This window comes from Cnephaeus nilssonii, assembly GCF_951640355.1.
Source record: "Cnephaeus nilssonii genome assembly, chromosome: 9".
In the NCBI taxonomy this organism is placed as follows: Eukaryota; Metazoa; Chordata; class Mammalia; order Chiroptera; family Vespertilionidae; genus Cnephaeus; species Cnephaeus nilssonii.
In genome coordinates, this window is record NC_137080.1 from 47350730 (window position 1) to 47363623 (window position 12894).

Sequence of the window (12894 nt, forward strand, 5' to 3'; positions counted from 1 at the left end):
TCAATTTTAATCTCTTATTATATTTGAATGGCAGTAAAGCCAGTATAGGCAGTCAAGAATATTTATTTTAATAGTTCTGGTTTCCAAGTTAACTTGAAAGTAATTCCTGAAAGAACTTAGAATAAACATATAAAATTTGTTCAGAATTTCTGTCCTGCATTAATCAAAGCTTTGCTGTACTAATCTAAAATGCATAATTTTTAAAATTTAATTTTAATATTTTAAAATTTTATTTATTGTCTAAAGTTTTACATATATCTCCTTTTTCCTCACTTGACCCCCCCATAAAATGCATATTTTTTATAATTCAATCATTTGTGTAAATTTTGATGAAAACAAAATCTTTAACTCAAGAACATTTTGATCAGTTTTGAATTTATGACTTGGTTTTCTTAAAAATCAGAAAAGGGATAAATGGTATTGTGTCTACTTTTAATGATGAAACAAAGAGTAAAGTAATTTGAAGTCTTCTCAATATTTATTCCCTCTGGTAATTAAGTTTTTTCATATGCATATGAGTATTTCCTTAGTTCCAGGAAGCCTTTCCTAATCCAGGCTCAGTTAGAACACCTGGTCCATGCTACCTTAAGTCCCTGTACTTTTCCCACCACATTAACATTTTATTTTAATTATTTAATGTTGGCTTCTCCACTATCCTGGGAACTCTATCAGAGAAGACAGCTTGTCTGATTTTTTAAAGGCTCCGCTGCATATGGGTAGCAGAAGGCAGTGACTCCAGGTAAATTTTAGGTGAATGAATAAATTAGTGTGTTCATAGGTTCTGAAAGCAGATGGTTGTATTTTCATCGAACAGCAGTAAACACTTGAATGAAACTATAATCTGAGTAATAACCTAGCAGGGTTACAGCTCAAATTATTAATCTACCTTTTGAATCCACTAACACACTGTCAAAACTTTCACTGTTAGAAGACCAGTTTATTGAATTGTACTTTCCTTTTTCACTGGGAAAGGGGAAAACCTGATATACCTTTTTTCTCAGAGCCAGAAGCCAACCATGAGCCATCATGGTGACCTTCAACACCTCACTGCCATTCAAATATTGGCAGACAATTATAAATCATGATGACATATGTCCTAGGAAATGCAATACAGAGTCATAGAAACATGGCATTTATCATAATTTATTATCCTGAATAAATTAAGACAGCCAGGGTCAGTGTGGCTCAGTGGTTGAGTGTTGACCTATGAACCAGGAGATCATGGTTTGATTCCCAGTCAGGGCACATGCCAGGGTTGCAGACTCGTTCCCCAGCAGAAGGCAGCTGAATTATGTTTCTCTCTCTCTCTCCCCCCCTCTACTTTCCCCTCTCTCTAAAATTAAAAATATATTTAAAAAAATCAAGACATACATTTTCTAAGAATGCATTGAAGTTTAATAATGTCAACAATTGTGATTAAAGGCAGTTTCCCATTAGTGACCAGTTAATTTTCTCATATCTATTATACTTATCTTGATGAATGTATGATCCAATGCACTTCCAGGAGTTGCATATGCACCAAGGTCAGCAAAATATTGGCCTCTGTTTATTTCTGCTTGTATTCCACCCAACATTGTTAAATTCTAGACTTTTTGGGTTGCATTCAAACAATGGAATAAGATGCATGTCTTTGTATAACCTAACAATGACTAATTTCTCTATGCTATGTAATAACTGGTCTTTAATACTTAAAAATCCTGTAGAAACATACATTTTTTTTTTCATATGTCTAAGTAGTACTCTTTCTACCATGACTCTCTTTTTGGCTTCATATTTATTTTGTGTTCTAAGCCACTCTTAAATATGCTATTTTTCTATAGGTAAATGGCTAAAGGATATGTTTTTAAAATAAAACAGATTATAAAATAGTATGTTAAATATCACTATGCAGATTAAGATAAAATATTTTTTATCAAATAACTTTTAAAAATGTAATAAGAATATTAAGACATGGTAAGGTATTAGAGAGAAACTTTTAAGCAATGACTCCTTCCTGGCATAACCTAAATTATAGTACTCTGCATTTTAACTATTTCAAGATTAATCCTTACTCTTTACTTTCTTATTTTCTGCCTAAGAGATAAAGCACTATGGTTTCAATCTAATGATTTTAATAGTATGCTTCCCTCACCACAAAACTTAGCCCTATATCAAGTATGAAGGTATTTATTATGGCTAATCCAACTATTCCACATATCTACATGTGCTTGAAAAAGAAAAAAAAACAACCACCACCAACAAAAAGCTGCATTTTCACTTAGTGTTCACATTAACTACATAAGATTCTAAGTAATTAGACCCAGAAATAGGTTTATAGTTATTCAGTGAGAATAACTTCATAACTTGTAAATGGATGGGTTTGGATGAGGTAAAATTGAATAAGATAGAATTGTGGCATTTTGCTTGAAGAAGCTGTGTCCTAAGTTAAAAACACACACACTAATTTGACTATTGTAAGCATGAGTCAACTCTTCCTTTTGGCTTCTTTTAACGCCCCCCCCCCCCTCAGATTTAGCTGGTCTTTTAGTCTCCCATTGATTCTACATTATTTTTCTACTAAATCCCTTTTCCTTATAGCAACCAGAGTCAGCCTTTTGTTTCCATAGAGGTATTATGCAAGATTTTCAGAAGATTAAATAGAATCTTGAAATCAACCAATCTTACGAAGTCATACAGTTAGTAAGAGCAAAGTTAAACTGGAATTCTAGTTCCAAACCACTTCCTAATGTTGATGAATATTTATTTAGTTAGTCCTCAACTATTTAATTAAGAGTTGAACCATTAGGTGAAGTACTTTCTACTTCCAAGACTACATGATTTTTCTCAGTGCAGATTTTCTTATTAGAATAAAGCATACTATGCCTATGTAATAATCTTTAATCTATTAAGCACTTAAGTATCTGTGATAAGCCCAACTTATTTCTAATATATCTCTATATATACATCTATATCCATATATATTACCTGTGCATTTTTCACAAAACATATTTTAGGTACATTATTCTAAAATAGTTTTCTTTTGTTCTATCCCTACATAATCAAAATTTCATTTTCATACTTTGAAAAGAAGCCCATGTGTTATGTAATTAAATTGAAGGGCATTATTCACCAACATATGATGGAGTGACTTTATAAGGACAGCTCTCTGCTTGAATCCACTTGGATGCTACATACTAAAAAATGCTGTATTTTTTTCTTTTAAACTTTTCAGGTCACATCTTCTCTCTGCACAATAATTTTGTGGTATAAGAAAGTACCATTTACACCCACAAAATAGCATAGCTTAGGCTGCTTTGAATTCATGATCAGATTGAAGATGCTGTGCTCTAAGAAATAAATTTATATATATTGTTAATAAGATTTGGGTTTGGAAATAATTTGCCCACTCATGTCAGACAGGATTTTTTTATTGAATTTGCAAATAGTTTAGGTCTAAATTTTTGTGATTTATGAAATAAATGCTTTCATAGTGAGAGAGTTCTACATGAATTCTTATGTATAGAAAGAGCATGCACATTTTCCAGAGAAACAAGCATTCATTTCAGCAAAGTTATTTTTTTCTGAACAGGAAATTACAAAGTTCAGAAAACAACATAATTTGTCAGAACCCTTGATGGTTGGTTTTAAAAATGTTGAGATGGTGATGTACATTGACCTAAATATAGTAATTGACTCAAAGGGAAACATTCACATTGAATGTGGTAAGTCAATAAGTAGAAGAGATATTTAGACTACAGAATTTATTATTTTGCTTAGGACAGTATTTATTGACACCATCATCCAAACACTGGTGAAGAACTTACTTTTTTTTCTTGCATAGAAATCAAAAGACCAAATTATTACAACTAATGTGTTATATAAAATATCCTTGTGGTAGAATATTCATAATTTAGTTTATATGTTTCTGGAAGTAGAGATCACAGTGCAAAGACAACTAAATTTTATCTATTGACAGTCTAATGAATAATCACACACACATATGCACAGGCATATACAAACTCAAAATTCAAATAGAGAGACACCCATATAAGGCTTCATTGTATTTTATTTAAATCATATGAAACAAAGAAGAAAACAAGCACTTGTGCATAGTTAATATCATATACAGGTATATTCATCTTAAGATGACATAAATACTTTAGATAAATAAGCAGAACCATTGAATATCAAACATAAAGCATGATTCAGTAACCAAACAGATTGAGTTTAAAAATGGTCAGTAGGCTGACAGAATGTGAAAGGTTGAAATACCAGATCTTAAATGATGTGTATGTTTCTATGATTAGAAGGTCTGGTAGCTGCAGATTAGGGCGGTTATGGGGTCTAGAGGATTGTAGATTGAACCTTGTTCCTGCACTGCCACCGACTCACTATGTCATCTTTGAAGTCATTTCACTTGAATAAACCTAAATTTCCTCATCTGGAAAATGAGCCAATGGAATTAGATGACCTCTTAAATTTTTTAAATTCTAAATTATAGTAATTATAATTATGGAGGTTCTGCACTACCTTTGCTTATCTGTTAACTCTAGAATGGAATTTCTCTCCTTTTCACTTTTAAAATTCTACTAATTCTGAAGAAATTGTGTGCCTAAACACGTTCATTACAAAGGAATTTATCTTAAGGGTTAACTGAAAAGAAGATAACCAATAAAATGAAATAATATGAGTAAATTTTGGATTGTACACTCTAATGTTATGCAGTCAATAAACTGAAAATTGTAAGTTAAAAAAAAACTTTATGGCTATTAAAAAGTAGAAGAAAAAGTTGAATGTATATCCCAGTTGTAACTGTATAAGTAGTATAAATACACAAACGGAGATCAGAAGAAAAAGACAAATATTTCAAAGTAATAGAATTATAGGTGAGTTTTATATTTATTTTAATTTTCATTAATGTGGTTCTAATATTATTTAAACAATAATGTTGGTGATGAAGATAATGAATAAACATGATTCTTATTTTAAGACCTAGTTTAGATGCCTTCTCCTGAATGAAAATAAATTTTCTCTTCTTAGTTATTTATATTGCATACTCTAAGTTTAATAGCACTTATTAATTTAAAATTTATTATATTGTGTTTTTTTTTTCTATATCAGGATTTCCTAATAGATTGTAAACTTTCAAGGAAAAGAACATATCATCAACCTCTGTAATTCTCCATAGCACCTAACTCTGTGCCTTATAAATAGTATGTGTTCAAAAGTTTGCTTAATTCAGTTATCTTGGTTGTACAGTGTAGAATAAAACAGACTTGAAATGGATAGACTAATTAATCTGTTCAATATATATATATTGAGAATATATTGAGAGTCAGATCCCACTTGAAGAAGCTGGTGATACAATAGCAAAAATATAAACAAAGTTTACAAAAAACTATCTACACTAATATAAGAGAAAGATGCAAATTGACCATACCTTCGTGACACCCACCAGCCAATCAGGAATGAGTATGCAAATTAACCCAACAAAGATGGTGGGTTAATTTGCATGCATAGGTGCCGAGCGGCCAGGGGCAGGACGCTTGCGTTGTCACCATGGCGATGACGCAGGCGTTCCACACTGCCCCAGCTGCTCCGGGCCTCTGGGCAGCGTGGGAAAGCAGAAAGGCGGCTCCGGCCAGAGCGAAGACAAAATGGTGGCTCCGGCTGGAGCAAAGGCGGTGCTGGCAGCCAGGGGAAGGAAGACCCATTCTTGCATGAATCTTCATGCATTGGGCCTCTAGTATAAAATAAAACCTTTCAGTGCATTAACCTAACAATGGGAAGACTGTGGCTGGAGAAAAGTAAGAAACAGAAAGGTAACGTATAAGCTTTGAAGAGGTAGGCAAGGCCAGAGGATACATGGCCTTGTAGGTCTTGCTGAGGAGTCTGGATTTTTATTCTAAATAGCATGGGAAGCCACTGGAAGATGAGCAGGGAGGTGATGTGAACATATTAGAATTTTAAAAAGTCACTTTGTGTGCTGTTTGGAGCTATGCTTAAAGGGGACAACATTGGGAAAGGGAAAACCATCAGAAAGGTCATGAAGGAATTTTAATTGAAGATGGTGGCATACATTTTGATGGCAAGTATAGCAGAGATGGTAGGATAAGTTAGGTCTCTTCCAATTTTAGGTTGTAAACACTGCTAATCTTGGTCACTCAGAGCTTTCATATCCACATTAGGTCCTAAACTGTTCTTGCTACTGTCTGTCTATTAAATTAATCTCTTAAATCACTAGATCTCTGCAAAATCCTAATATAAAAGAACTCAGTGTGTCCTAAATTGGCTTCTTTTTTCTCTTTTCTTTTTTTTTTAGATAAGACGTGTATTTACCATTTTTAATGTTCAATTTACTAGTTCTTAGGGAAACTACATATAGTACATTCATTCTTTGTTCTAATTTGCAAATGAGTATCTGAATCAAAGAATTTAATTGAAATAGCACAAAAATAGTGGGCAGAGAGAAGTAAAATGAATCAATATTTATTTCCCATCTATAGTTTGTACGATCTATCCTACCTAATAAAATGGTTATATGTAAATTACCATCACTCCACTATGCCCACGATTGGGCCAGCGGGAGGCGCAGGGGGCGGGACTCGTGGTGGCCGGGGTAGCCAATAGGGCCAGCGTCTGCACCATGGCTGTGCTGCGGAGCAGAAGGGGCCTCTGGGGCAGCGAGCTCATGTCCTGCCATGGACCATCAAAAGCCGGGGAGCTGGGTGTCTGTCTGCTCCGGCACCAGGCCTTTCAGAAGCCTCCGCCGAGCCGGAGGCTTCTGAAAGGCCTGGTGCACCAGTGGACAGGCACCCAGCTCCCCAGCGATCAAAAGCGAAAGCGTGTAGGGGACCCTACACGTGCATGATTCAATCATGCACTGGGTCTCTAGTATATATATAGAAAAGGCTAATATGCTAAGTGTCCTTCCCTCCATCCATCCAGGTAATGCTATCATGTAGCAATGCCTGGCTTCCTCTCCCTAGTGACTAGCCTCCTTGCAGTTTCTTCAGCCCAGGAACACTTTAGCCAGGTGGAAACATTTTACAGTTTAAACAAATGTCTGTGAAGCGTTTTCCTGTGCCTCATCTCATTTGATTCTCACAGAAGTCCTGGAGTAGGCAGATAGGAGACTCAGTGGAATCCTATTTTCTTTTCATTAGCTGGAAAACAGAGATTTAGAAAGTCTAGAAACTTGACCCAACTGAAAAGAAGAAATGGTGGACCTTGAAAATGACTTCAGGTTTTCTCACTGTGCAGAATATAGTCAAACACAGCTGCAGTTAAATATTTTACCCTTTGTTCTCCCTGTGTGATCTACAATAATAATCAGCTTTGTGTTGTTATTTACTACTGTGTTGCTGACAATTACCTGAGAGAGAAGTTGGGATGCTTCACTGGGCTGGAAAAAGTTTAGCTAAATCAGAAAGTAGGTCTAATTAAGCAAGTTTGCTCCATATCTATAAAAGGCTAAGTTGACTCTCGCATGTTCTCGCTGGCTCCAATCCCACGCATGTGTTTCCATCTGTTGACACTTCTATTATAGAGAAAGGGCAAATAGTGATATTAAAATATTTCTTCTAATTAATTTCCTTTCAGTGTGCACAAATTTGTGCCACTGGGCCACTAGTGCAGTATATGTCAGTTATCTATTTACTATCTCATTTAATCTGCACAAAAGTCCTATGAGGTAATAATTACTATCCCCAATTTACAGATGAAATATAAACATAGTGATTTGATGATATTTTTAATATTTCTGAGCTATTAAAATTTTGAGAAAGGATTTAAACTCAGTTTAGTTTAATTTTCAAACTCTGTCCTGCTGTCAGAGCTACTTAATACAAATGCCTTACCCAAATTTGTATTTATTAAGTTTATCACTTAAGATTCAGTCTTTAGGCTCAAGTATTGATTCTTTGGTTTCCTGTGAATATGTATAGTTCAATCAAATACTTCAGTACTCAAGCCCAAAACATTCCAAACCATAGAACTAGTAAAGAAATATAAATATAATTTGTTACTTATATATGCATGTTCATGTGGTTTGTGTGTATGTGTCTGTAGAAAGGTATACTAGTTATGTTCTATATTGTTAATTATTGAACTTTTAAATTATAGTTAAGTTGGTGATTTTTTGTTGTTTGTTTTGGCTGCTGGTATATTGGTTTGATATAAATTCAAAAATTGGTATGTAGAACAAATTGTTTCTCATCTCTCCTGTGTTTAAATCATAAATTATACACAATGGCTGTTAGTGAAATTGATAAAATTTATTGTAAATTTTTGAGCTTTTAGGTTAGTTTTCCTCTAAGGATCTGTTAGGATTAAAGAAGTTGTAGGGGCTATGCTTAATTTCATTTATTACAAAATGTATTTGAAAGTATATAGGTTAGAGAAATTCCATTTGGTAAATATACCTTAATTCTCCATTACTCAGCTACATTGATTTTTCTTTTACTTTTTTTGTCATTGACTATTTCCTAAAAACTTATATACTGACAATATGCTGCTAATTTTCCAATTTTCCAACATGCACAGAATCAAATTAGAAGACTCATAAAACTCCCCAAGCTATAATTGAACATTTGGAATTCATGAAATGAAATTCTGATGTTTCAATAAATGTAGTATATATGCATGCTGCCTTTCAATGACTTTTGAAGTGAATTTAGTCTTATTCATATGATACAATATTATTGTTAATAGGGCAACATGGTTTCAAGAGGCATGGATTAATGAATCAAATTAAGTATCATATTGGATTTGTCCTCTACGAGAGAATTTTATGTAGAAGTAATAAAATACTATCTCCATCAAAATATTGTCAATTTACTTAAAATTAAATAAATATTTTCTTCTTTAAAAATCTAATGACCCAGAAATATATAAAACCATAATTGCTCAATAATACATGGCATTTTTATTCTCTTATGTGAAGAAGGTTCTGTGATGTTTTCCTCTTGGAATTGTTCAAGAAAAGAAAACTTGTATAAGTTTATTTTATTTTAAGTTTATTATATTTCATTTACTATATTATTTTCGGTGACCAAACCTGGCATTGAGGTCCATATTTTATAAAATCAATCTTGATAATATGCTGCAAGAATTTATGTAGCTAAAATTATTTAGTTCAATGTCCATTTTTACTTGCTTACGAAAATTTCACAGTATCTCAAGGTGGTTTTTAATTGATGGCAAATACATCAGTTAAGATAACCTCTTCCTTTCCATGTATAGCTGAAACTTGTTCAAGTTTATTCAAAGACAAACAGTTATGGCATCTGTAGATCTAATAGAAATTCACGATCTTAGGCCATACCTCAGACCCATTGAATCAGACTTTTCATATTTATGAATTCCCTAGGTGATTCACATGCACATTCAAGATTGAGAAGCACTCTCCTAATGCATCCCTTCTCATTAACTTCCTTCTAATTCTGAAAAAAATATACATATCCTTTGGCTACTTTAATCCATGGTCCATCAACACATGCTGGCGTTCTGTAGTCTTCTTCACAATGATCGTAGGAAGAACCTATTATGTTTTGCTGTAGTGCAGTATCCTAGCTGTTGTACCATTTGTCCCCTTTAATAATTTTTGGAGGCCTTTCTGAGAATTTTAGCTGACACCTGTATTCAAATTGAAAAAAAGATTACCATCTAAATGTTTTCTCCTTGTCCTCTTGGAAAACAAGTACTGTTTTCAAGATTGAGCTTAAGCTCCATGGATATATTTGCTGGGTACTTTAAGTAAATGACTTAAATTTTTAACACTATGAAGTAGGTTGCCACTAGTATCCCCATTTGTGATTGAGGAAACACAGTAATGTGACCATAATCAGACAAAGAATAAATAATGAACTGACATTTCAGCTCATATCATATGACTCCAGAGAAGTTAATCTTTGTCACAGTGTCATGATACATTGGAAATCCATGTTTAGAAACATGGATTCTGAAGTCTCATGTGTTTATTTCCAATATATTTTCTTGTTATTACTTTATATGACATTATGACATTATATTTTTCCACCTCTAAGTTTCTTTTTATTGCTTCTATGTTTTCCTTCTTATACATACTTCTAACTTTGTCTTTCTTCCATGATTACTAATTACATACCTCATATACAGTATCCATATTTTCTTAAGCTGTTTCAAGATTTTCTACACCAAATTATGGTACCGTTTCTTTTCTCCTAACACAAAGATAAACATATTCATTCATTTCCTCATTCAATCCTTAAGAATATTTATTTTGGGTCCGGTACTATGTTAAGCACTAAAGTTATAATAATGGGAAAAGTATCCGAGTCTCTGCATTTGGATTGGGGCCAGCCTATTTAAAGGACAAAGACATTAATCAAATCACTATTATACTAATAAGTATATAAATACAACTAATTAGAACTTCATGGACCAAATATGAAGGCTATGATAGCATATAGAATGGGACTGAGCAGGATTTCAAAAAGTAAAAATGGAGGGGAGGTATATACATTCAGAAACATCTTCAGCAAAGGTTTCATGGGGAAGGAAGGGTGGGATGGAAGAGAAGGTTTGGTAATGTGCTCCATGCCTCAACCCAGTAAGAATGCCAAGATCTACTTCCACACTTCTAAATATGGCACTGTCATGAGTTCAGTTGTGCCCCCTACCCAAAGATATGTTGAAATCTTAACCTCTGGTACTTGAGAATATGACCTTATTGGGAAATAGTCATAGTAGATGTAATTGGTTAAGGTACATGATGCCATCCTGGAATAGGGTGGGCTCTTAACCCAATATGACTGTTGTCCTTAGAAGAAGGCAGTCATATGAAGACACAGACACAGGAAGAACCCCATCCTATCTAACAAAAGAGTAATATGCAAATTGACTATCACTCCAATACAAGATGGCCGCCCCCATGTGGTCAAAGATGGCTGCCCCTATATGGACACAAGATGGCCGCCACAAGATGGCCGGCAGGGGAGGGCAGTTGTGGGTGATCAGGCCAGTAGGGGAAGGCAGTTGGGAGGAACCAGGCCTGAAAGGGAGGGCAGTTGGGGGCAATCAGGCCTGCAGGGGAGGGCAGTTGGGCGGAACCAGGCCTGCAGGGGAGGGCAGTTGGGGGTGACCAGGCCAGCAGGAGAGGGCAGTTAGGGGTGACCAGGCTTGCAGGGGAGAGCAGTTGCGGGGGACCAGGCCTGCAGGGGAGGGCAGTTAGGGGTGACCAGGCCAGCAGGGGAGGGCAGTTAGGGGCAATCGGGCTGGCAGGGGAGCAGTTAGGCATCGATCAGGCTGGCAGGAGAGTGGTTAGGGGGTGATCAGGCTGGCAGGCAGAAGCAGTTAGGCACAATCTGGCATGAAGGCAGGTGAGCCGTTGGGAGCCAGTAGTCCTGGATTGTGAGAGGGATGTCCTAGATTGGAGAGGGTGCAGGCTGGACTGAGGGACACACACCTCCCGCCCCCCCCCATGCACGAATTTCATGCATTGGTCCTCTAGTGTGATAATAAAGGCAGATAATGCAGTTAGGCAGCTGCAAGCCAAAGATTGTCAGCAAACCATCAGAAGCTAGGCAGAGGTGAGGAAGGATTTTCTTGCAGGTTTCAGAAGGACCATGGCACTACCAACATCTTAATTTGAGATTTCTAGCCCCAAAACTATGAAACAGTAATATTCTATTGTTTGAAACAATTCACTTTGGGCTATTTTGTTACAACAGCCCTAGGAAACTAATATAGCCCCTTCAACTACAGTGTTGAAAACCTGCTTCTATTTTTTGTTTTCTATTAATATGTTACCAAGCATAAGTTCCAGTATACTAGTAAAGTCTAATGTATAAAAATCTTTTAGAATTTAGCATCAAATGGGGAAAGGACATTTTCTTTCTGAAAATGAGAAATTAAAAGCAGAAAATTAATGAATCGGAGCAAGTGTATAAAATTGGGATTAGCATTTTTGTTTCCTTGCTTGTGTATGTGCATATATATCCTAGAAAAAATATAAATAAATTTATTCAATGTAGTTAGCACAACACATTTTATTGCATAATGGACATTGCTTGCAAAAATTTTTAATTATGAAATAAAAACCAGTAATTACAAAATCAATCATTTGAAAAACCAGTACCATTAGGCATGAAAATAAAGGAATCAACCACCAAAATCCTTTTTTTCTCATCAAAACTGTGTGTACTTTTCAAAATATTGCTAATGTTTCTGAGAAACTAATCACAAAATATATCAGAGTACATCTAACTTCAAGTTCCACTTCTTGCAGAATATTTCTGGTATAATTTGGAACACTAGACAATGGAAAGTAATAATTTTCTTCCACCAATGGTATAGTTCCTTTATGAGAGCCAAAGCTAATAAAATTAGAGGATGTGTAATTTTTAAAGAAATGTCATTGCATTCAAGGTGCAAATGCCTACATTATTTGTAAAATATGTATATATATGCACTGCTTTTTTAAAAATATTTTTATTGATTTCAAAATAAATGAAATTAAATATTTGTAGACAGAAAAAATGCACATCACTGAAAACTAAATTAACCCTACATCCTATCAGAAATATCCTCTACCCTTATGTCAGTGGGTCACATTGAAAAACAAACAAAAAACACTACTAGGCCTCAGTTTATATAATCTGGGTCCCTTTCATGAAACGGGCATAACCTGTTAAAATTTGTTGTCTCTCCCCTACTGGTTGGAGAATACCAATTTCAGTCATACTCTGAAAGACTTCCAACAATGATTAAAAGTAAGGAAATGTGTTCGAGGAACATAGGGAAAACCAAAGACAGTATAAGAACATGATAAGGCTGATCTAGAAATTTTCTGACAGTATATAAACACCAATGCTTATCTCTGGCATTTTCTGGCATCTGTTTTGTGCTCCCAAGCTTTTCTCTTTCCAATATTTT